The 21,728-nt window shown below is 38.6% G+C and overlaps 1 protein-coding gene across 4 annotated transcripts in view; it reads right to left on the bottom strand.

The window, feature by feature from the left end:
- LPP (LIM domain containing preferred translocation partner in lipoma) overlaps window positions 1-21,728 on the bottom strand; it is a 680,491-nt gene that overhangs the window by 507,216 nt on the left and 151,547 nt on the right. The window lies entirely within an intron of this gene.

Here is a 21,728-nt window from a genome sequence, read left to right as displayed (position 1 = left end):
AGTAAAGTACAGGGCTGGGTGCAAGTTTGGACCTTCTGGGCTCTGCCTGTCCAGCCAGTGGTCTGTCCATCTACTGGTCTTACCTCAGTCTTTCCTGGGATATTAGGTTGGGAAAATACAAAGACAGACAACTCACTGATTTGATATATTAGACTTAGTGGGGGAGGGAATAATGAAATAAAACTGGCCATTTTACTGAAGCAAGGAAGAAGGAAAAACACATGGGATTTGGAGCCAGTCAGACTTGTCTTTCTCTCACCAATGGCTTCAGGCAAGTCAATTTCCTTCTAGGTAAATGAGGCATAGAATAGCAACTTCAGAGCCAAAGCTGAGTTAAACTTTTCCTCGAAGATTATCCTCCATTATTTCATATCTATAGGTATGAACAAAGGTGGTGCACAAAATGGTAACATTTCTTTCTATGACTCCGTGCCCATATGATTGATGTTTTAAACACATAAGGCTAGAGGATATCTCTGGATCAGGCATTTCCTTGACTTGTGTCCCTAGTTTTAAAATACCACAATATTTATCTATATCAGTCTTACATGGCCTCACCCAATACTAGAATAAAGAATTTTAGTTCTAAAGAACAAAGCCTCAAAATTTCAGAATCATATTTAAAAGAAACTGCTTTAGGTGAAGAAGTACAAGTTTCACAGGTCATCCTAAAGTTTGTGCTTATATCATGCCTTAGGTTCAGAGATAAGGAGCTGTCAACAGGACTGCAAGGACAAGGGAATGATTTAACATAGGGATAGGTTTATTGAGACGTAAAAGACCTCTGGGAAGTTTTAATAATATGTCCCGTTTTCATACGGGACTCAAATCAGATTATGAACAGAGCATGGTTGATGGGATACTCTACAAAAACTTCTTGTCATATGTCACCAAAATCAAAACATTAATCATCTTTTAACATTATACTTTATGGTTAATGGAAAAATATTTCATGACCATGTTATCTCAAATCATCACTGACATAAGCCCAATGAAACTTTATTACCCCAATTTTACCAATCAGAAAACCAAACTTCAAAGATCACATGGTTAACATGGAGCAGATAAAAGTTTAACCCTGTATCTCAATCCCCAAACAAGGAAAGACTCTTCTCCTACACGTTGCAACCTCCTATTTGGGGGTGCTCTATTTGGGGAGAAAAGTACAATGAGTTTATACCCTTTAAAAGTCCATTGTCAAGGCACCAAAGCACATTTAGTATTGAGTCCTGCTTCACTAGCAAGTGAAAGGAGAGAGAGAGACTTCACATCTGTGGTCTAACCAGAAGGTTACACATTACTAAGCTGAGGCAGAGGAGTGTTCAACGCAAGGTTGCCATGAACACTTTCTCAGCTCTCCTCAGTGAAGTTTCAGAGATGCAACATCCTTGGGTAAGCTATCAAAACATAAGCCACAGAAACAACAGAAGGCAGCACCACTGAATTTTTCTGAAGGGGTCAATTCATGTCACAGGAAAGTTGAAACCTTCTAGCTAAGAAGTTCACCATCTTCTTCTCACACAGTTGGAGTTCACATGTCCTCTGTAAACCAAGTATTTCCCAATGCAGTGGAATTCTCCATTAGACCCATAAAGACATTTGGACAACTGACAAATCCCACTCTAGCATCTTGGTAATGAAGCCAGTTATCCTTGGCTGCCTTTGTGTATTTTATGACTGCTGAACCAGAACCCGGTAGGTCTGCATCCTTTATCGAATCACCCATCCTCTCCCAAGAAAAATTTCAACCAGAAGCAATTTCAACCAAAAATAAAGAAATCTGTGTAATCAACTTCTAACTTACCAAACTTAAACTGTTAATTAGAATCAATGCAAAGCAAAGCTCACCAAACCTAGCTAGAACTATTATAAAATAATTGATGTTTACTGTATTGGGGGAAAATTGGAGAGAACAAATGAAACCAATGGGAGAAAGAGTGAGAGAGAGAGAGAGAAGAAAGAAAAATGATGGGGAATAGGAAAAAATAAAAGAATGGAAGAACATGAGAAACAAAAAGAGCAGAGAGACCTGTTTTGACAGGTTTTTCACAAACCATGGTATGGTATGATCAACCACTGCACCCCAGGACAATATTTAAGCAATATTACTCAAGGATGATGATCCTAACATTAGGAACAAAAATTCCCACCAAGTGGCATGAGAATCACTAAGGCCTATTTAGAGGTGCCCCTTAATATTTCATATTTTCCAAGTCCTATCAAAGCCTTGTAAAAATCTTCATCTAAGCCAATAAACAAGTAAGTCTCCAGTCATGTGGGCCCAGATGTTCCTTCTGAATAAGGGTTCTTATCTTGAAAAGAACACTGGAAAGGGGACTGAGGACCTGGGTTCTGGTGTTAGCACTACAATCCCCAAGTGTTTGCATAGAAGTTGTATGAAATATGGATTTTCTGTTTTTCTTTCCACAGGTCTCAACCATGGTTATCTCTAAACCACTGCGAAAAGGCCAAAAGTTATTTTGTCTAGACTTTGTGCATTTTATTGTTTTATGGATTGATTAAGGTGGTTGTGAGAGGATTAATTATATATTAAATAATGTCATAAACATGATTATTAGGAAGTCTCACCTCCAAAGCAATTAAAATGTGAGATTAGGCCAAAGGCATTAGATGACAAATACGGAATGTCCTCCACTGCCATCATCAAATCCCATATAAGAACATTTTTAAATACATGCTCACCTGATAGCCTAAGACACTTATCAAGAATACAACGCACTCCATGACTTATGAACGATTTGGTTGTCTCATTAAAGTAATGTTTGCCAGTATTTAATTGCTTCCCTCCCTGATTTTAATTTGTTCACCTGTCAGCATCTATCAAAGGCACTGAGATCTTCTGACATCCTGGATGATTGTGTTGAAATTAATCAGATTTTTTTAAAGTAAATTGCTTTGGCCTAAAGGTAATGCTCATCTTCTTCATGTGATATTTATAGGGGTTCTATCAGTGGGACTTATAATCTAGAAATTAAATCAGGGGCTTTAGGAATCCTAAATGAAAATATAAGTAAGTAGCTCACAAATTTCCAACACTGGATTTCAGGACATTCGTACTTCAAAAAATTCAATCAACAAGCGTACATTGAGTACATAGCTCTTGCAAGCAATACCTATTGGCTAAACAGAAGAAAGTTAGACATGAAGCTACTTCAGAAAGTTCAGAGAAACAAGTGAAAATTAATTAAATTAAGCTGATCTCACCTTGACAAAGTAGCCAATAATTTGGTCATTCCAAAGTTACATTTTGTGTTTACAATTATGATCAGTTAAATACATTATGTTTTCACACAGATTAATGATTTTATTCTTCACTTAAATCCAATGAGGTGAAATTGGTATTACTGGTAGTGATAGCAGTAATATTCCCATTTAACTAGTGGAAAAGCTGAGACAGAGTGGAAAAGGGACTCCTTCCTAAATACCTGGTTATAGGCAGAGCTGTCTATGATCTAAATAAAATCAGACAGTAACAGCATGATCACTTTGGAATAAAGAGAGAAAACATTCTTTGCAAATCCTCAATACATAATTATTCAGTGCTAATTCTTGTAATAATATCTATCAGTAACAGTGCTGAAAGTACTCGCTTAGGAAACCCACAAGCATAAGCTATTTTATAAGTAAATGAAATGAGGGAGAGAGGCTCTGTAATGTGTCCTACAGTTATGAGATTATTCTTACGTATTTATGTTATTATTTCTACCTTGGAATATAGAAACATGCATTCATACAGTAATTAGTCCCCAAAGCTGGTTCTTAGGCAACTAAACAGAAAAAAGGAAAAGGGTGTATGTACTCAACTCTAGGAAGCAGGGGTGGGGGAGTCAACTGTAACACATGGAATTTAAAGGCTGGCTTTATAACTAAACATAACTAAGTCCTAGTATAGGTCTCATCTTGCCAGTGGACTCTGAGCCTCTACTTAGCCTTTAAGCTTCTCCCATGCTCTGGAGTTTTCCTGACCCAAAAGGGTTTGATAAAGCAGCCATTCTGAAGAAGACCACAATGCCTAGTTTCATATTAGATCACTGAAATTACCACACAGTTTTGTAACTTTTACCTGCTGGTGTGTCTTGAAGAAGAAACTCTGTCTAACTCAGTTTCTTGAATCCAAACCCCTAATCTAGAAGCTGGTCCTTAGTAGGTACTCAAGAAAATATTTATTGAATGACTGTATAACAAACGATAAAAGTGTTCTAGGCAACTCCTATAGCACTTAGCTCAGTACATATCGTACAAGAAGTGCTTAGTCAACGTTGGTTGAATTGAAATTAATTGAATAGTTAATTTAAAAAAACACAATTATTCTAGAGGCTACTAAGTGAGAGGTTCAGTGAGGAGTTAAAAGTAACCTGCAATTACCCAGCTGTCACTAACCCACTAGAGAGGTGAAGAAATATTTTTCACAGGAAGAATAATAAAGGTTGAACATATGAACAGAAATGTAGGCAGGAGTTCCCGTTGTGGTTCAGTGGAAACAAACCTGACTGGTATCCATGAAGATGCCGGTTCAATCCCTGGCCCCACTCTGGGTTAAGGATCCAGCATTGCTGTGCACTGTGACGTAGGGGGAAGACGCAGCTCAGATCACATGCTTCTGTGGCTGTAGCTGTGGCCGGCAGCTGCGGCTCTGATTTGACCCCTAGCCTGGGAACTTCCATGCCACAGGGGCGGCTGTAAAACAGTTAAAAAAAAAAAAAAGAAAGAAAGAAAAAGAAAAAAGAAATATAGGCAAAAGATTATAGGTATAAATAAAATCTAAACAGGGAGAAATGGAGAAAGAAATTCTTAAAATAACGAATTCTAAAAATCAAAGTCATGTGTAGAAAAAAAAGATCAAAGCTGATCAAGTTAAAAGTAATATGTATTAAATATGTTATGTTTCTGTAGCTGAGCTATGCACATCACATACTTTAATTCTTAAAAATATTCTTAGAAATCATTACATATCCATTTTGAATCTGAGAAAATGAATGTTTAGAAAAGGTAATCTGGTCAAGTTCAAACACCTAGTAAATTACAGTTCTTGAATTCATATCCCAGCTCTTAAGCCCCCAAACTCATACTACTCCCAGTATAACAACAAAGAGGCATGTAGAAGTGAATGGCATGATGAAAATAACAAAGAGGCATGTAGAGGTGAATGGCATGATGAAACAGGGATGGCATAAAAAATATGAGCTTCCAGACCTTTTCAGGTCCTAGGATGTAGGTAGTGAGAAAAAGACTGAAACAGGAAGAAGATGAATGAGGAAACAAAGCTATCTTTGGGTATCTGAGGACATGCCCTGTGTAAGTCATATTATACTTGTGAAAAATCTGTAGCACTACAACTATTGGGGTTAAAATGATGAAAAATCCAGTTTCAATGCAATGCGAAGGAGAACAGTAAACCATGAAGCTGTCTAGCAGTGGAACATACTGCCTCACAAAGAATTAAAAGTGTTCAAGTAGAGGCTAAGTGGCCATCTGCCAGGAAAAGTATGCATGACATCCTAGCAATGGGAGGGAGTCTGCATTGGAGGATGGGGCAGGGCAGCTCTGTGTTTCAGAGATTTAGCTGCCCAATAATGAGAGATGAACAACAGCTCAGAGTACTAGATAAATATCTGAAGAATGCCCTTTGAAGAGATGCTTGGATAAAAATAACACCCATTCAACACATCCATGGAGCCTATGATGCACCAAGCACTGGACAGTCTCCATGCTTCAGGAGTTCTGACAAAGAGGCAGAAGACACATTGTGAAGAGTTAGAACTGTTGCTAGGTAATTTTTGAGCCTAATAAATGGTTGGGGAAAACCACAACTAGAAATCTAACAAAGAAAGAAAAAAGACTAAATGGTTTGCAGGTAACTAACGGCAGGAAATATCAGTTTTGTGGAAAGAAAAGGAAGTTACCAAAGGTCTAGGTTTAGGGAAGAGCTGATTCACAAGGGTGATCAAAGGCCAAATCTGATCATACTTCTGGGCAATGAAAACAGCCATTGGGGAAGAATCAGAAAGTCAGAAAACAAAGTTTACTTCACAAAGCTCACAGGTGAGGGAAAGTGATCAAATACTGGATGAGAAATAGGAAAAAATGACATCTCGCAAGAGAATATCCAACTTATTTAAAAATGAGAGAACAACACATTTGAGAGTCTATAAATCTACTTTCACAATTTGCCAGATTTACTCATTTTCATACACTGCAAACTCTTTCAACCCCCAGCCTTCCCCAAAGCTACTCTAAAACAGGAGAGAGGTATTAAAAAGAAAAATGCAATTTCTGGGTCTGGTTCTATTGCCTTATTGGATAACTTCCTTCCTGCAGGGAAGTGGGGGGCAGGGGGGTGGAGTTAGAGAGAGGGAGAGAGAGAGAGAGGCTTTACTAGAGAATAGAAGTTTTAGGGTGGTTGGCCAGTGAGATAACTTGTAATGATATGAAAGATAATGATTGTATGTATAATTTCCTTTCCTGTGACTTTTAACTAATCTAAGTGAAGAAGGAAGTGGTTGCTTCAGCTCAAACTCAGTGATTCTTCTTTCCCCACAAAGCTGGAATTCTAAACCAGAAAACGAACAAGTAGTCAAATGCTCCTTCGACTTCTCTCCATCTTGGCAAAGACAAAGCATGTTCTGTTTAAAGAGGCAGCAGTAGTGACTACTGAAATCTTAAAAAGCAGAAGAGAGAGCAGTGGTGCAGTGGTGAGTATAGAGCAGGGAAAATATGCAAAGGGTTTAATATGCAAAAAGCATAAAAATCTTCCTATATGTTCAATAATTAATTATACATTTTGGCATCAGCATATTCACAAAAGAAGTTCAAAAACACCTACTTTGAAATTTCTGAAACTGAAATAGGACATCCAATGAAAAACAAGAGGAATACTCTAACAACTGAGATCCAGCCCCTAATCCACCACTAACTGGTGGGGCTGTCTTTTCCAGCACTCCTCTCCTATAAAATGCTAGATCAGATCTGTGGCTCTCAATGTGGGATCCATAAACTAGTGGGGTACTCTCTAGACTCAAGATCATAAAACTAAGATATTATGATTATTTTTCACTGTGTTGACTTTCACATCAATGGTGCAAAAGTAATAAGTGAGTAAAAATGGCTAGAGTTTAACATCAGTCAAGGAAGTGCACCAAAGTGTGTGATAGTCATTGTACTTTTCACCCCCAAGCCCCACAGTAAAGAGGGGTTGAGGAGTATTGTTTCACTTAAGACTGTCATTAATGCATCGAAATTCTTAATTTTATTAAATCTCAATCCCAAGGTCCTTACATAGTTTTAATATTCTGTGTGAGATAGTAGGAAATATCCATGAGGTACTTCCGTTAAATCCCAAACAAATCATTGTCTCCAAGAAATGCATGTGTAGAGTTCCCGTCCTGGCTCAGCGGTAGCAAACCCGATGAGTATCCATGAGGATACGGGTTCAATCCCTGGCCTTGCTCAGTGGGTTTAGGATCTGGTGTTGCCGTGAGCTGTGGTGTGGGTCGAAGATGTGGCTCAGATCCCACGTTACTGTGTCTGTGGCGTAGGCCGGCAGCTGTAGCTCTGATTCGACCACTAGCCTGGGAACTTCCACAGGCCACGGGTGTGGCCCTAAAAAGCAAAAAAAAAAAAAAAGTAAGAAAAAGAAATGCATGTGTATGACTGTTTGAATGGAGAGCTGAACTAACAGCTCTCTGCATGAAACACCAGTTTTATTTGAAAGAACGACAAACTTGTCATTCAGGCTTGGTCATGTTACACATTTCTCAAAAATAAACCAAGAGAATCTATCTTACCAAGGAAAACAACTAACAGGATTTATTGTCAATGATAAAACTCAAAAGTAAAAGTGAAAATTAAAATTTTTAAAACTTGCATCTACTATTATACGGTTCACATCTTCCTAATATTTAAAATATTGTTTTGATGAAGTCAGTAGTGATATTAATGAATTTTTAATGCTAAATAATAAAACATGTCATGCATAACTCCATGAACTAATATTTTCCAAATAAACAGTGAATGATGTTACACAATCACAGGGGAAGATCAAATCAAAGTAAAAATTAGACCAGTGGATTTTAATATAACAGATTACAAAAAAAAAGTTTATTGATATGATTTCAAATGTTACATCATAGCTAAACTTTAAGAAACTATCACTATCAAATTTTGGTGTATTATCAAAGAAGAAAATCCACAATTACCTCAATTACTTCCTTTTCCAATTCTCTCTAGAAATCCTTTCTGGATTTTCGTCATAAACTTTAATCAAAATACATATCACGAAAAAGCCAATGCAGAGGTAAGAATCCAGTTTTTACATTTTTCACTAATTTTTTGTTTGTCTATTTTGGAAATGTACTTATTTTCATGCAAATATTTTTTATTAGAATGTCAGTTTTATTTTTGTTTAATTTCTAAGATAATGAATAGCATTAGCTATCATTCACATGAACAAAAACTCATTTTTAAGAGTGTAAATAGTTTCTGAGGCCAAACCACTGGTCTTGATGGCATTTATGTCTATTCCTTCCTGCCTCATACTAATCTTTGGTTCTAAACCTTCAGGAAGATACAAAGTGGCTCAGCTCTACTTTTAGATCTGGCTACCTGTTTACCTTTATAGCCGCAATCTTAGCATGTGCAGACCCAGAAACACCTGCATGACTTCACCATGGAGTAGGCCACTGATCGATCAACAACTGTTCACTGTGTGCTCTCCAGGGGGCAGACACATGGATCAGAAATCAGACTCCACTACTCAAGGTATGCTCTTGGTCAAGATACAGAATCTCCCTAAATCTGTTTCTTTAATGTAAAGTGAGAATGACAAAAGGACCTACTCATAAGATTACTGTGTCGCTCCAGTGAAATGATGCATCAGAGAGCTTAGTATATACTGTGTCAGGCATATACTAAAAACTCAATAAATCTTACAAACTTTCATTACAATCAAAATATCACTCACCAAAATAGACCATTTGCTATGTACATGAGAGAAATAAAAAGTTTAACATATATATTATCAGGGGCTCAAAATTAATCCCAGTTACCAAAGCCTTCAGCTCCACGGAAACAGAGAAGCAAAATTATCCAGGAGTACTTGTTCCTCATATCAAGAATAAGAATCTGTCCTTGACTGGGAATGAAATCCAGGTTGTAATAATGACCTAGACATTGCATAGGTTTCTAAACTTTCTGTGGTCAAACAAGCAAGCAGTTCATACTCAGCATCATTCTTAGCACTGTGTTGACAGAATAAAGGACAAGAGGGGGGTGAGGATTCAAACCAAGTTCCTAATTAGACAAGAGACTTTCTTATCCTTCATTTGGCCAAATGTCATGTTCATTTTATCTCTTTGCTCCACCTCATTTGAAACCCAAAAGGAATGAGGTTATGGGGACAATAAGGACACTTACCAATCTGAAGTATGACCCAAAATGAAAAAGATGCCCTAACATTGCTAATAGATTAAAAGTGTAGAGAGGAGGTCCTTGATAAGTTTGTTTAAATAAAAACTATAATCTAGAGGAATAAACTTACGTACACATACATATAATTTCTTACAAATATATGAAAGAATTAAATCATTAAACTAGTTATGTTGATGAGGCCCAAGTTTCTTTTATAAGGGGAAAAAATGCCTTTACTTCACTCTATTTCATCCAGTTTAAGTATAACTATTTCTAGTGTCAGTTTCTTACTAGCCTGATAAGACTTAACTGCTGATTTAATAGAATGATGTAAGTTACGTTTCCAGAAGAATGTATAGAAATGATCATGCCCCCTTAACAGTACTTGGATCTTCAATCAGGAAATTCAATTTTAGCAGCAAAACTATGTTTTGGCAAAAGTGCAATTGAACTCAGTGTACTTGTCACATTTCTAAATATACTCCGGTCACCATGACAACAAGGGAGACTGATGGATCGCTTAAAAGAGTACGGTATATTTAATTGTCAGCATTTTAAACTGACTCAGAAAAATGCTGTGTGATAGGTCTACTCACCATGGTTACTGTCGGCTGAGTCCATAATAAAAGATTCACATACGCACATCGACAACGTGCGCACAAAGAATGTGAAAGTCAGAAGGCCCTGTATTTCCAACCAGGCCAAGTGCCAAATTTAAGACTTTGGAAAGGATCTGTTCTCATTAAGGTGCCACTCAACAACCTCCACACATGTCAGGATCTGCATGTGTGCCCAAGGCCACCAGAACAAATGCTAAATCAGATTCCAATGCCTGCTCCATTTCTTAGACTAAAGATAAAGACCAACTTAAGGTTATTTTCTCAAGGAATATATCTGGTATAGGAGGTGAAAGAGACTCTGTTCTCTCCTTGCATGTAGATTTATTCCCAAAAGATAATCTTCTGAGACCCATTCATTCCCTAAATAACCATTTCCCAAGGGCCTCTCCTATGTCAGGCAGTCTTCCACAGTCTGGAAATAGAGTGGCAACAGATAAGGTCCCCATCTTTAGGAAGCTGACAGCGTAAGACAAGAAGAAGATAAAGATGCCAATAAATAACACTTTAAGAGAAAGAGATAATCCATATGAACGGCTCCACCAGAGTATACTACTAATGGAGTATACTACAGCAGTGCCGGCTTATGGTAAGCGCTAAGCAAATCTTCACCATTATTATTATAACTAAGATGTTTTTCACCAAAAGAAATTTCAGTATAGTAAAGAAAACAAGGCATTCTAAGCATGCTTTCAGAGAACCAGCAGTGTTATATAGAAAATAAAACAAAATAATGGAAGAAAGAAATGGGATGAGGGTGTGTGAGGTGGCACTCTACCCACAGATGAAGGAAGATCTCTTTGAAGAGACAACTTTGAGCCTTGGATGATGACTCCAGGGCAGCCACACAGAGAATCAGAGGAAGGTCAGGTGGGAAGAAACTTGGTGTATATACAGCGGTCTAGGGAGGTCAATGTGTCTGCAGCTTACTGAGTAAAGTGGTTAGGGGTGGGAGATAAAGGAATGTTTCTAAATACCATGGAAGCCACTGGATGCCAGAGGGCGTGATAGGATCCAATTAACAATTTCAGAAGCTATCTCCATATAGTGTGGAGAAGGGTCACAAGAGGAAATCATCAAAGTACTGAAACCATTTCAGACTTTACTGCACCGTCAGGGTACAAATGGTGACTTGAATTGGGTCACTATTCTACTCCAATGCTTTTCCATGGCCTGTGCTTACCTTCTCAACCACCTCTGAACAATCAGAATCAGGAACTACTCAAACAACAGAACAAACACATGCTGGCCAAGCATGTACTCAGAGCAAAGGTAGTAGGTGATAGCAAATAGAGTCGTAGGTAGACCCTGCAGCAGGATAGGGAACATGCCCCTACGATTCAACAGGTCTGGGTGGGGATTGAGATGCTGCATGTCTAGCAAGCTGTGAGGCTTGATGGTGAGGCTGCTGCTCTGGGAACCCATACTTCGAGAACCAGGGCTCCAGGAGTGTCTAGTCAAGCAGGAGGCAATGAGAACATGTCACAGGGCACTAATAGATGAAAGAGAGAAAAAGGAAAATGTCCCAGGGATACAGCAAAAAAGAATACTTAAGACCTGAGGCCAAGCAATCCATGAGTGCAAGTAAAAAAGAAGATGGCAGAATAGATCCCAGGCTTTATTTAATGACTTGGTTTACCTGATGGTTTCCATCTCTCTAGTACAAAGCACTTTCACAATTAATATATCCTGTATCCACAGTCTACCCCTGTAAGATAGGGGCAAGGAAAATGGCTGTGGTGGCAAATACTAACAATAACAACCACAATACCAAACGCTTATTGAGAGCTTGTTCTGTGCCAGGCACATTACAACATGTGCCACCTCCAGTAATGACAACGACCCTACTCCTAATTCACAGAAGATAGAGCGGAAACTCTGAGATATTTGTAGCTTGCCCAGAATCACTCCTGCTTCAGCTGGATTCTAACAGGGAAGGAGACCCTATAATCCATGACCTTCACCTCCATTCTACCTACAAAGTTGAATCTGTAGGAGAATTAGATGCCCATTTGGAGCATTCATCCTTAAAGTCAGGGTTCTTTTCCAGTCTAACTAAACTTCGAGACTGCATGTGGCCAAGCTTGACCCATGAACTCTAGTGGCATAGGAGCGACGCATCCAAGATCAGGAGCAAGTCTGTGAGTTACTTCATACCCTCACATACCCCCACAAAACAAACATAGCTAGAATGTTTCTGTGCTCACACACTTACATCTCTCCACACCTATGCCAGTGTTTCTCCATGGCCCCAGGCTTACCCTCTCAATTTTATTCTGTTTTTGCTTTACAATTCTGCCCAGAAAGTAACAGGTTCTCTACATAAAGATGTATTTGGAGTAAGGATGTGAAAAAGAGGCCCTTGTTTGTGAAGATGCATAGTGAACGGTAGTGGATATTGACAAGGCATCAGCAGATAAGAAAGATGAGCTTAGACATTTCCCAGCCCAGGAAGTGGGTAAGAAATGAACCACAAGATCTTCCTTCTAGTCACCCACACTGTGCTTTCCCAGGATGATTCACAGGTATGGCTCCACGGACCTGACAAAACGGACCATCTTCAGGAAGATGAAAGGATGTTTTTATGCCTGCCTTCTTTTTTTTTATTTGTTCCTTCTTGAGTAATAACTATTAATTGTGCTATGCGGGCAGTACAGAGATGAGTCTACCGGGAAGCCAGCACAAATCCATCAAGTGCTTTTAGTCCGAGCTTTTTAGAGGCAATTGCTTACCACATTTTCCCTGCTCTTTTTCTCACAGCTAGAATTAAAGTGGATTTTACCACACAATAACCCCAATGCTCTCCTCCCCCAGCTCTCAGATGAAGAAAGAAGATGTCTATGGGTCTATCACCAGCAACATCACAAGACCTGTGTGAGAAAATCAATTCATTTAGTGTTTATAAGGCCTAAATACTGGTCCCTAAATAGATATGCCACCTTTATTAACATACAACAACCCTGTGAAGTAGATATTGTCCAATTTGGACAGATGAAGGAATTTATGCTCAGAGATGATATACTACTTATCTAGAATCTGACAGCTAGAAAACAGCAGGGCTAGGAAGTAAACACAAGTCTTCAGACTCCAAAACCAGTACTTCTTTTATTCATTACAGCTGCCATGTCCATACTTCCAAGAGAATCCAAAATCTTCCATTCTGCTCAGCAAAAGAATCAATGCGCAAATATTTCTTAGAAATAAAGCTGTATATAACTGTATATAACCAAAAATCCTCTTTCAAAAGGACTTTACTAGGAATAATGAGCAACGAAGCAATCATAGGTTCTATAAGTCTTGTCTCTGACCAAGGCAATATGTCTTTAACTAAGTCTATATTCAGAGATTAGGCAGAGTTTGCACCATGTCTAATATAAAAACAAAAACCATGGAGGATCCTTAATTTCCCAACACAGGGCTTGGGCCGAGTAACAACACCACACAAAGCCTGCTCTCTTACACAGCCCTATGTCTTAAACTGCAGAAGGAAAATGCAGGGGAATTAACTAAATACAAGAGTGAGGGCTATAAATCATGTGTTCACAGAGGCTCTGGTTCAGCATGAAGAAGAATAAAATTTTAAAACCAAGTGAAAAATTAATATAGTCCAAGCTTAAACTCATCTTTCATTATTATTCCCAGATCTTCCACAGTATAGGTAGATAATAGAAAGGATCAAACATGAGGAAAAGTAAGAATAATCTAGTCTTCAGGGCCTTAGATTTAATATCTGAACAAGGTGAGGATTAATTTGAGCAAGGAGAATCTTTTTCTGTCTCCCCTTACCCACGGGGATGGTGAGGTTAGGCATTTTGAAAAGATTCTTTATCATAAGCAGAGCTGACAGGAACACCTGATGAGAATGATAATTAAGTCAAGAAGTAAATAAACACTTGGATCAATGTTCTTTACTTCTGGTGGCTGACTTAAGAAAAAGGGTTGACTTATAAAGGTAGATATTTCTCTTTTTCAACCATAAATATAGGGTAGCTTTATAAGGTTTTCACTTCTTTAAAAGTTGTTTTGCTTCTCAACAAATGCCAGTTAACCACTTTCTATGTGTTACTTAGTGTGTGGTTTGGGGAGAAGGATGGTAAAAAGAGAAAGGACACCGTCCCTATTTTCCAAGAGCTCAAAGTCTGGTACCTAAGGCCAAGCACAAAATGTTGTGATTTTTTTTAAGTCAGCAAGTTATGTTCTCAATTATGAAAATACCAAATGTCAGGTTCTTCTCCAGTCCAAGCAATAATGTAAAATGAGCCAATTCTTCTGAATCAGACTTTTTAAATGAAAATTATGACTGTTGAAGCTTTTCCCTTTAATGCCAACATTATTAGAACTCAGAGGAAAATACAAGGTCAATTCACTGTGCTCCAAACCCTTCCCAGGTTCTAACCACTATCCAATAGAAATACCTCGTGCATCACATATGCAATTTTAAATTTCTAGTCACCACATATTCAAAAAATATTAAAAAGAAATTTATTTTACAAATACATACAGAATTTTATCCTTTAAACATGTAGCACCAGCCACATTTCAAGTGCTCAATAGCCACATGTGGTAAGCGGCTCTCATGTTGGATAGCACATCTCCAACTTTTCCTCAACCTTCCAGTAAGTGAACAGAGTGAAACATTTATTGGAGAAAGGAGAGAAGTTTTATAATAGCTATTAAGATACTTGGACTCCCACAGGCAGACCCAACCCACCAATACTTGCACAGTATTTCTCTCAACCCTATACCTCAAGACCAAGAAATTGTAGGACATTCTGGTAACAAATGCCAGAGAGACAAAATGGCTCTGTCCCATTTGTGAGGATGAGGAAATCTAACAGGACTAAGGATTATTACCAACAATATAGCAACTTAGGCATTCTACCCATTAGGATACTGATATCATCACATACAGGACCAAAGGTTCTACCTTCAAATCTTTTGTGTGGATTGAACCAAAATTTGTTTTCCAACTCTAGTCATCAGGATTTCTCTTCCCAACCCCATTGTGCATCCTCTAAGGACAACACAATGTAGGTAAAAATTCAGTAAATGTGCAATGCATCAGTGCATGTAGCAATACTTAAAAAAAAAAAAGAAGTGAGAAACTCTTCACCATTCCATACCTTCTGGTTTTGGTCCATGAATACGGAAGATTCTGTTCCTTTGTCAAACAATGAAGAGCTCTCTCTCTACCACTCTGCAGCACTCCTTCCTCCAGGACAGGAAGGAGGATGATAATGGCTGGCATCCACTAAGCCATATTAGTCAAGGGGAAGGGTCATATGCAAAAGTCTGGCAGAGTCCATCTCTCACTTTTTCTTGCTTTCCTTAGTTTTCCACTTTCTACTGGAGATTTGGTCTCAGATTTGGGCCCCAATCCCTATGTTGTTCAGTAGGTAAGAATGCCCAAAACCAGCACTGTCATTCAAGTTACAGGGTTAGGACAGGAGGACAGTCCCAACAAGGACCTCAGATACAAATCACATTTTCTAATTGAGCTTTTGGGGACATGTGCTTTCAGAGTTTTGACTTTCCATTAGAATAAAGCTGTCAGTTTGAAGACAAGTTAGTGATGGTCACCACTAATGTGGTAATGTGTCAGAATGTTAACAGTCCTAGACAAATGGTCTTTAATTAAAGCATAATAAAACAGGGGAGTTCCCATCGTGGCTCAGTGGTTAACCAATCAGAATAATACCCATGAGGACGCAGTTCGACCCCTGGCTCCGCTCAGAAGGTTAAGGATCCAGCTTAGCTGTCAGTTGTGGCGTAGGTTGCAAACGTGGCTCAGATCCTGAGTTGCTATGGCTGTGGTATAGGCCGGCAGCTATAGCTCCAATTCAACCCCTAGCCTGGGAACCTCCATGTGCCACAGGTGCAGCCCTAAAAAGGCAAAAGACAAAAATATAAAAAATAAACTTCTTTTAAAAAGAAAAAAAAATGATAAAACAGGAGTTCCTGTTGTGGTTCAATGGTAAAGAACACAACTAGTATCCATGAGGATGTGGGTTCGATCCCTGGCCTTGCTCAGTGGAGGATCCAGCATTGCTGTGAGCTATGGTGAAGGTTGCAGACACAGCTCGGATCCCATGTTGCTGTGGCTGTGGTATAGGCTGGTAGCTGCAGCTCTGACTTGATCCCTAGCCTGGGAACTCCCACATACCACAGGTGTGGCCCTAAAACGCAAAAAAATAAAAATAAAAATAAAAAATAAATATATACATATATATGTATACACACACACACATAAAATAAAACAAAACAGATCAGCAGCAATGTTAACATCCCAGTAAGAGGTCATGTTAATATCATGTACTCCCTGATAGCGAGCAATGAGAAAGGCTTTACCTCTATGGTGATCTTCCTAAAACCCACAACCCCAGCCTAAACATGAGAAAACATCACATAAATTCACATTGAGGGACATTCTACAAAATACCTGCCAAATACACTTAAAAAGTATATTTGACTACAAGGTGGTGAAAAACTAGGAAAGGTTGAGAAGTGGTTGTAGACAGGAGACTAAGAAAACATGATGCAAATACAGAAGAGTATCCTGAGTCGGACTGTGGAACAGGCAGAAAGCATTAGTGGAAAAACGGCGAAAATCAAAATAAAAGCTGTTTAACCAATTATGGGGACCAGTAATACATTCTTAGCTTCAGTAAATGTTCTTTGGTTATATTAGCAGAAGCTGGGTGAAGTGCATAAAGGAACTCTCTATTATTTTTGTAACTCACCAATAGCAACAAACATTACTGGGGAATGAAGACGTTTGAAAGTTTCAAAGATTATATTGGCTCTGTTTTACTGAAAAAGAGTTTGTCTCCATCTGTGCTAAGAAGACAAAAAGCTTAGCCAACACTTTTATTTAGAGGGTTTCAGATATTCATCGTGTCCAGGCTTTTTAGTCCCCATCCTAAGTGTCTGTGAAACTATATAACCTAGGCTGGGGAAAACCCTTTTCAAGGAATCATACTTTTTTTTTTTTCCCAAACTTTTCTTTCAAAAGTCTTTTTTTTTCAGCTCAGTTGTCTTGATTCACCAAACCAACCAAAGTCTAAAGAATAAGAGAAACTAAATCTTATCATAGACAAGTGGGTAGGTAGGTAGTTGTGTGGTAGGTGAGCAGATGGATGAATGGATGGATGGAGAGATAGATAGATAGATGATAGATAGATAGATAGATAGATAGATAGATAGATAGATAGACAGACAGACAGACAGACAGACAGACAGGAATAATGCTAAAATTATATGGTTAGTAGGTAGGTAGATAACAAGAATGAAAGCTGAGATTATCCAAGCCCAGTATACAAAATGAAGTCCTCTCTATTAAAGGAAAAAGACTTTTGGAAACACTTTACTTCTTCCTGAAGCCTCAGCACTATATCAGAAATATCAACATATTCACTGAGAATTCTTTTTAGTCTTAGTTTTAGAAGAAAAAAAAAATTCCCTTTAACAAACATAGTGAGTGTTATAGAAACCAAGTCATGGATCTCAGTACTTTTTGGATGAGGAAACAGTGAAGATAAAAAGAGAAACGGAATTACCCAAATCAGCTCTTTTCTGTCAGAACCCTCCTAAATGCTCCTTCAGATATTTACACCTTGAATTTAAAAGCAAGGCCCACAACAAAAATTTTTAAAGGCAAGTATTGTGAACAAAGTGCCATGTAAAGGTCAGGACAGAGAGACAAATAAAGAAGACAAGGCCATTCCTTTGAGCTTTGGAACCGCTTCTACTGCTTGAAGGGCATGTGGAGGGCTTTCTTGGAGATGGCTCTTCTCTGAGGATGCTCTTTTCCCTGCACCCTCTCTATTTGTGCCTGCCTGTCCTCCCACACGCCAGACACACAGCGTTCAAAGTCAGTGCCAGAAGTTTCCTAGTTGCCTCTTGTTGTATCCACTTCATTCTTCCACTATCACACACCCTTGACTCTAGCCTCCTATAATCTCATCTCTAATTTTTATTTTTATTTCTCCATGGAGACGTTCAGTTCCTGAGACCCTCTCTTTTCTCCCCGTGCACCTTATCTTCATGGCAGTATTCTTCCTGGTTCAAGGGACAGCCCATACACTATAACATTTCAGGCATTATTTTGGTTCTTTATCTGGCCTAACCATCCCCAATGGTCTGTCTTCCCAGCTCTCACTCCCATACTGTTTGATTATACTACACTAAATATAAATATAAACTTAGCCTTAATTAACAACAAGGCAAAAATAACTTCTGATAACAATCTTCTCAATTTACCGTGCACAGCTAATGAAGCAATTCCTTACTTACTAACCACATTTGATTCCCACCACCCTACCCTACTAAACAGGCACAAGAGAACTGGATGCCCACTTACCAGAAAGGAAGCAAAGTTATAGAGAAGGGAAGTAGCCTCTACCAAGGGCTCACAGGTAATTTTTGGCACTGCTGAAACTAGATCCCAATCCTATTATATGTGGCCCAAGGCGCTTTCCATTACCACACACACCCAAGATTCTAGGATCTCCTGCGTAACAAGTAACACACCAGGAAATGGAGAGCCCCAATCTTTAACCTACACCAGAATTAGACTCGCATTTTTAGTTGATTTAGAAAGGGAGTAAAAGCTTAAAAAAAAGAAAAAAGAAAAGAAAAAAAAGTTTTCCAACTGATTCTGGTAGCGACTATTAGCAGAAATATCTTGCAAAGAACGCAAAGAACGTGGGTGTCCTAGAAGACTCATCGTCGTCATTATAATTTCTAATCATGCTGTGTGGGCAGGTGTCCATACAGCAGAAACACCACTGGCACCAGATTAGCAGTTTCTTCAGGAGACTAGAAACTAAGTCTGCAATTCTTAGAACTCAGAGCCTGAATCAGAGCTTTCCCCTCCAGGATTGGTAAATAAGTAGTCTATGCCTTCAAGGATTGTTGGGCCTGCCGAGGGAGGAAATCAAATATCAGGTCCATCAAAAAGCACACATTGAAGCAAAGTACAGGGGGCTTACCGGGAGCCTGGAAATAGCACTAAAGGCGAAACAGAAGGCTGGCATTGTAGTCCTACGTTATGCCTATAATTCACTGAGTAAGTTTGAATGAATCATTCGCCTTCTTTACATTTTTGTTTTCATTCTCATCTGAAAATTGAGAGTTTTTGAACTTAAACTATTGGTTTGCAAACGAGGCATGGGAGGAGGTCAGGAGGGAAGACAGCCAGCAGTAGAGCTTTGGGCTTCCCCTGGCTCTTTGCCCTCCCTACCACTACAACAGCTCTGTTTTTATCATTTTACATTCTGGACTTGGGGCTGTTTACAAGATTTGGCTTGAACAAAGGACTCAAGTCCACCAAAATTATGAGCATGATCTCAGAAAACTCATCAGCTCTAACATTCTGATTCAACTCAAATATATTTTCTCTGGGCTAATCTTTATAAACATCTTTTTATTCAGGTTCATTTGATTTGGAAGAAACTGTGCTGGTGGACTTCAAAAATAAATCTATGAATAACATACTCTGAAAATGTAACATGAAGCATGTCTTGTATTTTCTTTTGCCTCCACATTAGGAGAAACCAAGAGAGAATGTCCAAAGATGGTAGAGATGAACTAGAGCAACAGGAGCAACTGGCCACAAATCTCATAATTATTTTACAGGGTTATTTATTCATACAAAAATACTTCTTAAGCATTTGCTATGTGATAGGCACTATGGGAGGCTCCAAATGAATAAACAGACAGGTTCCTATCCTCATAAGGCTTACATTACAATTAGATATGTCATTTTAGAAAATTGTAAGTAGCCAAATAACTACATCAAAAGCACTGCTTAACAAAATGTGTAGCATACAGGTAGAGCAATCTTTAAAGGAAAACGATGTATATTTTATTTATATTAATAAAAAAGAAACACATGAAAATATGTGAATTGAGTCAGGCTGAGGAGTTCCTATCATGGCTCAGCAGTTAGTGAACCCCACTAGTATCCATGAGGATGCAGGTTTGATCCCTGGCCTCATTCAGTGAGCTAAAGATCCAGTGTTGTCCTGAGCTGTGGTGTAGGTAACAAATGTGGCTCAAATCCCAACTTGCTACGGCTGTGGAGCAGGCCAACAGCTACAGCTCCAATTTGACCCCTAGTCTGGGAACCACCATATGCCATGGGTATGACCCTAAAAACACCAAAAAAAAAAAAAAAAAGTCATGGTGAAACAATCAGGAAAACAATAAGATAAACCTAGGCAAAGTGGAAGAAATGTATTATTGAAGATTTTAAAAAGAAAATAAAGAATGACAGAGCCAATAAGTAAATGTAAGGACCATTTTTTGAATAAATAGTAAAACTCTGTCTAAACTCATCAAAAGGAGGATAGTGAAAAAAAGCACAAAACCTTAAAACTTTAGAGAATAATGTGAATATTCCAAAAGAATAAAATACCTAGGAGTAAACCTACCTAAAGAGACAAAAGACCTGTACTCTGAAAACTATAATATGCTGATGAAAGAAATCAAAGATGACACAAATAGATGGAAAAACATACGATGCTCTTGGATTGGAAGATTTAATATTATAAAAATGACTATACTACCTAAGGCAATATACAAATTCAATGCAATCCCTATCAAATTACCAAGGACATTTCTCACAGGACTTGAACAAAATATTTTAAAGTTTGTTTGGGAGTTCCCATCATGGCGAAGTGGTTAACAAATCTGACTAGGAACCATGGGGTTGCGGGTTCGATCCCTGGGCTCAGTCAGCGGGTTAAGGATCCAGCGTTGCCGTGAGCTGTGGTGTAGGTCGCAGACACAGCTTGGATCCTGCATTTCTGTGGCTGTGGTGTAGGACTCCAATTAGATCCCTAGCCTGGGAAACTCCATATGCCACAGGAGTGGCCCTAGAAAAGACAAAAAAAAAAGAACATAAAGTTTGTTTGGAAGCACAAAAGACCCAGAATAGCCAAAGACATCCTGAAAAAGAAAAATGGAGCTAGTGGAATGAGGCTCACAGACTTTAGACTATACTACAAAGCAACAATCATCAAAAACGTATGGTACTGGCACAAAGACAGAAATACAGATCAGTGGAACAGGATAGAAAGCCCAGAATTAAACCCATGCACCTGCAGCCAACTCATCTATGACAAAGGAGGCAAGAATATACAATGGAGAAAGGCAGCCCCTTCAATAAGCAATGCTGGGAAAACTGGACAGCCACATGGAAAAGAATGAAATTAGAACACTCCCTAACACCACACACAAAAATAAACTCAAAATGGATTAAAGACCTAGATATAAGACCAGACACTAGAAAACTCTTAGAGGAAAACATACGCCAAACACTCTCTGACATAAACGACAGCAACATCTTCTCAGATCCACCTCTTAGACTACTGACAATAAAAACAAAAATAAACAAATGGGACCTAATCAAACTTAAAAGTTTCTGCACAGCAAAGGAAACCCTAAACAACACAAAAAGACAACCCATGGAATGGAAGAAAATCTTTGCAAATGAATCAGCTGACAAGGGATTAATCTCCAAAATTTACAAACACCTTCTGCAGCTCCATACCAAAAAAACAAACAACCCCACCGAAAAATGGGCAGAAGATCCAAACAGACAGTTCTCCAAAGAAGACGTACAGATGGCCCAAAAACACATGAAAAGATGTTCAACATCACTCATTCTTAGAGAAATACAAA

This window comes from Phacochoerus africanus, chromosome 1 (assembly GCF_016906955.1).
Source record: "Phacochoerus africanus isolate WHEZ1 chromosome 1, ROS_Pafr_v1, whole genome shotgun sequence".
NCBI lineage: Eukaryota > Metazoa > Chordata > Mammalia > Artiodactyla > Suidae > Phacochoerus > Phacochoerus africanus.
Note: the sequence above shows the minus strand (reverse complement) of the source record. Positions and strands in the feature narration are given on the sequence as shown.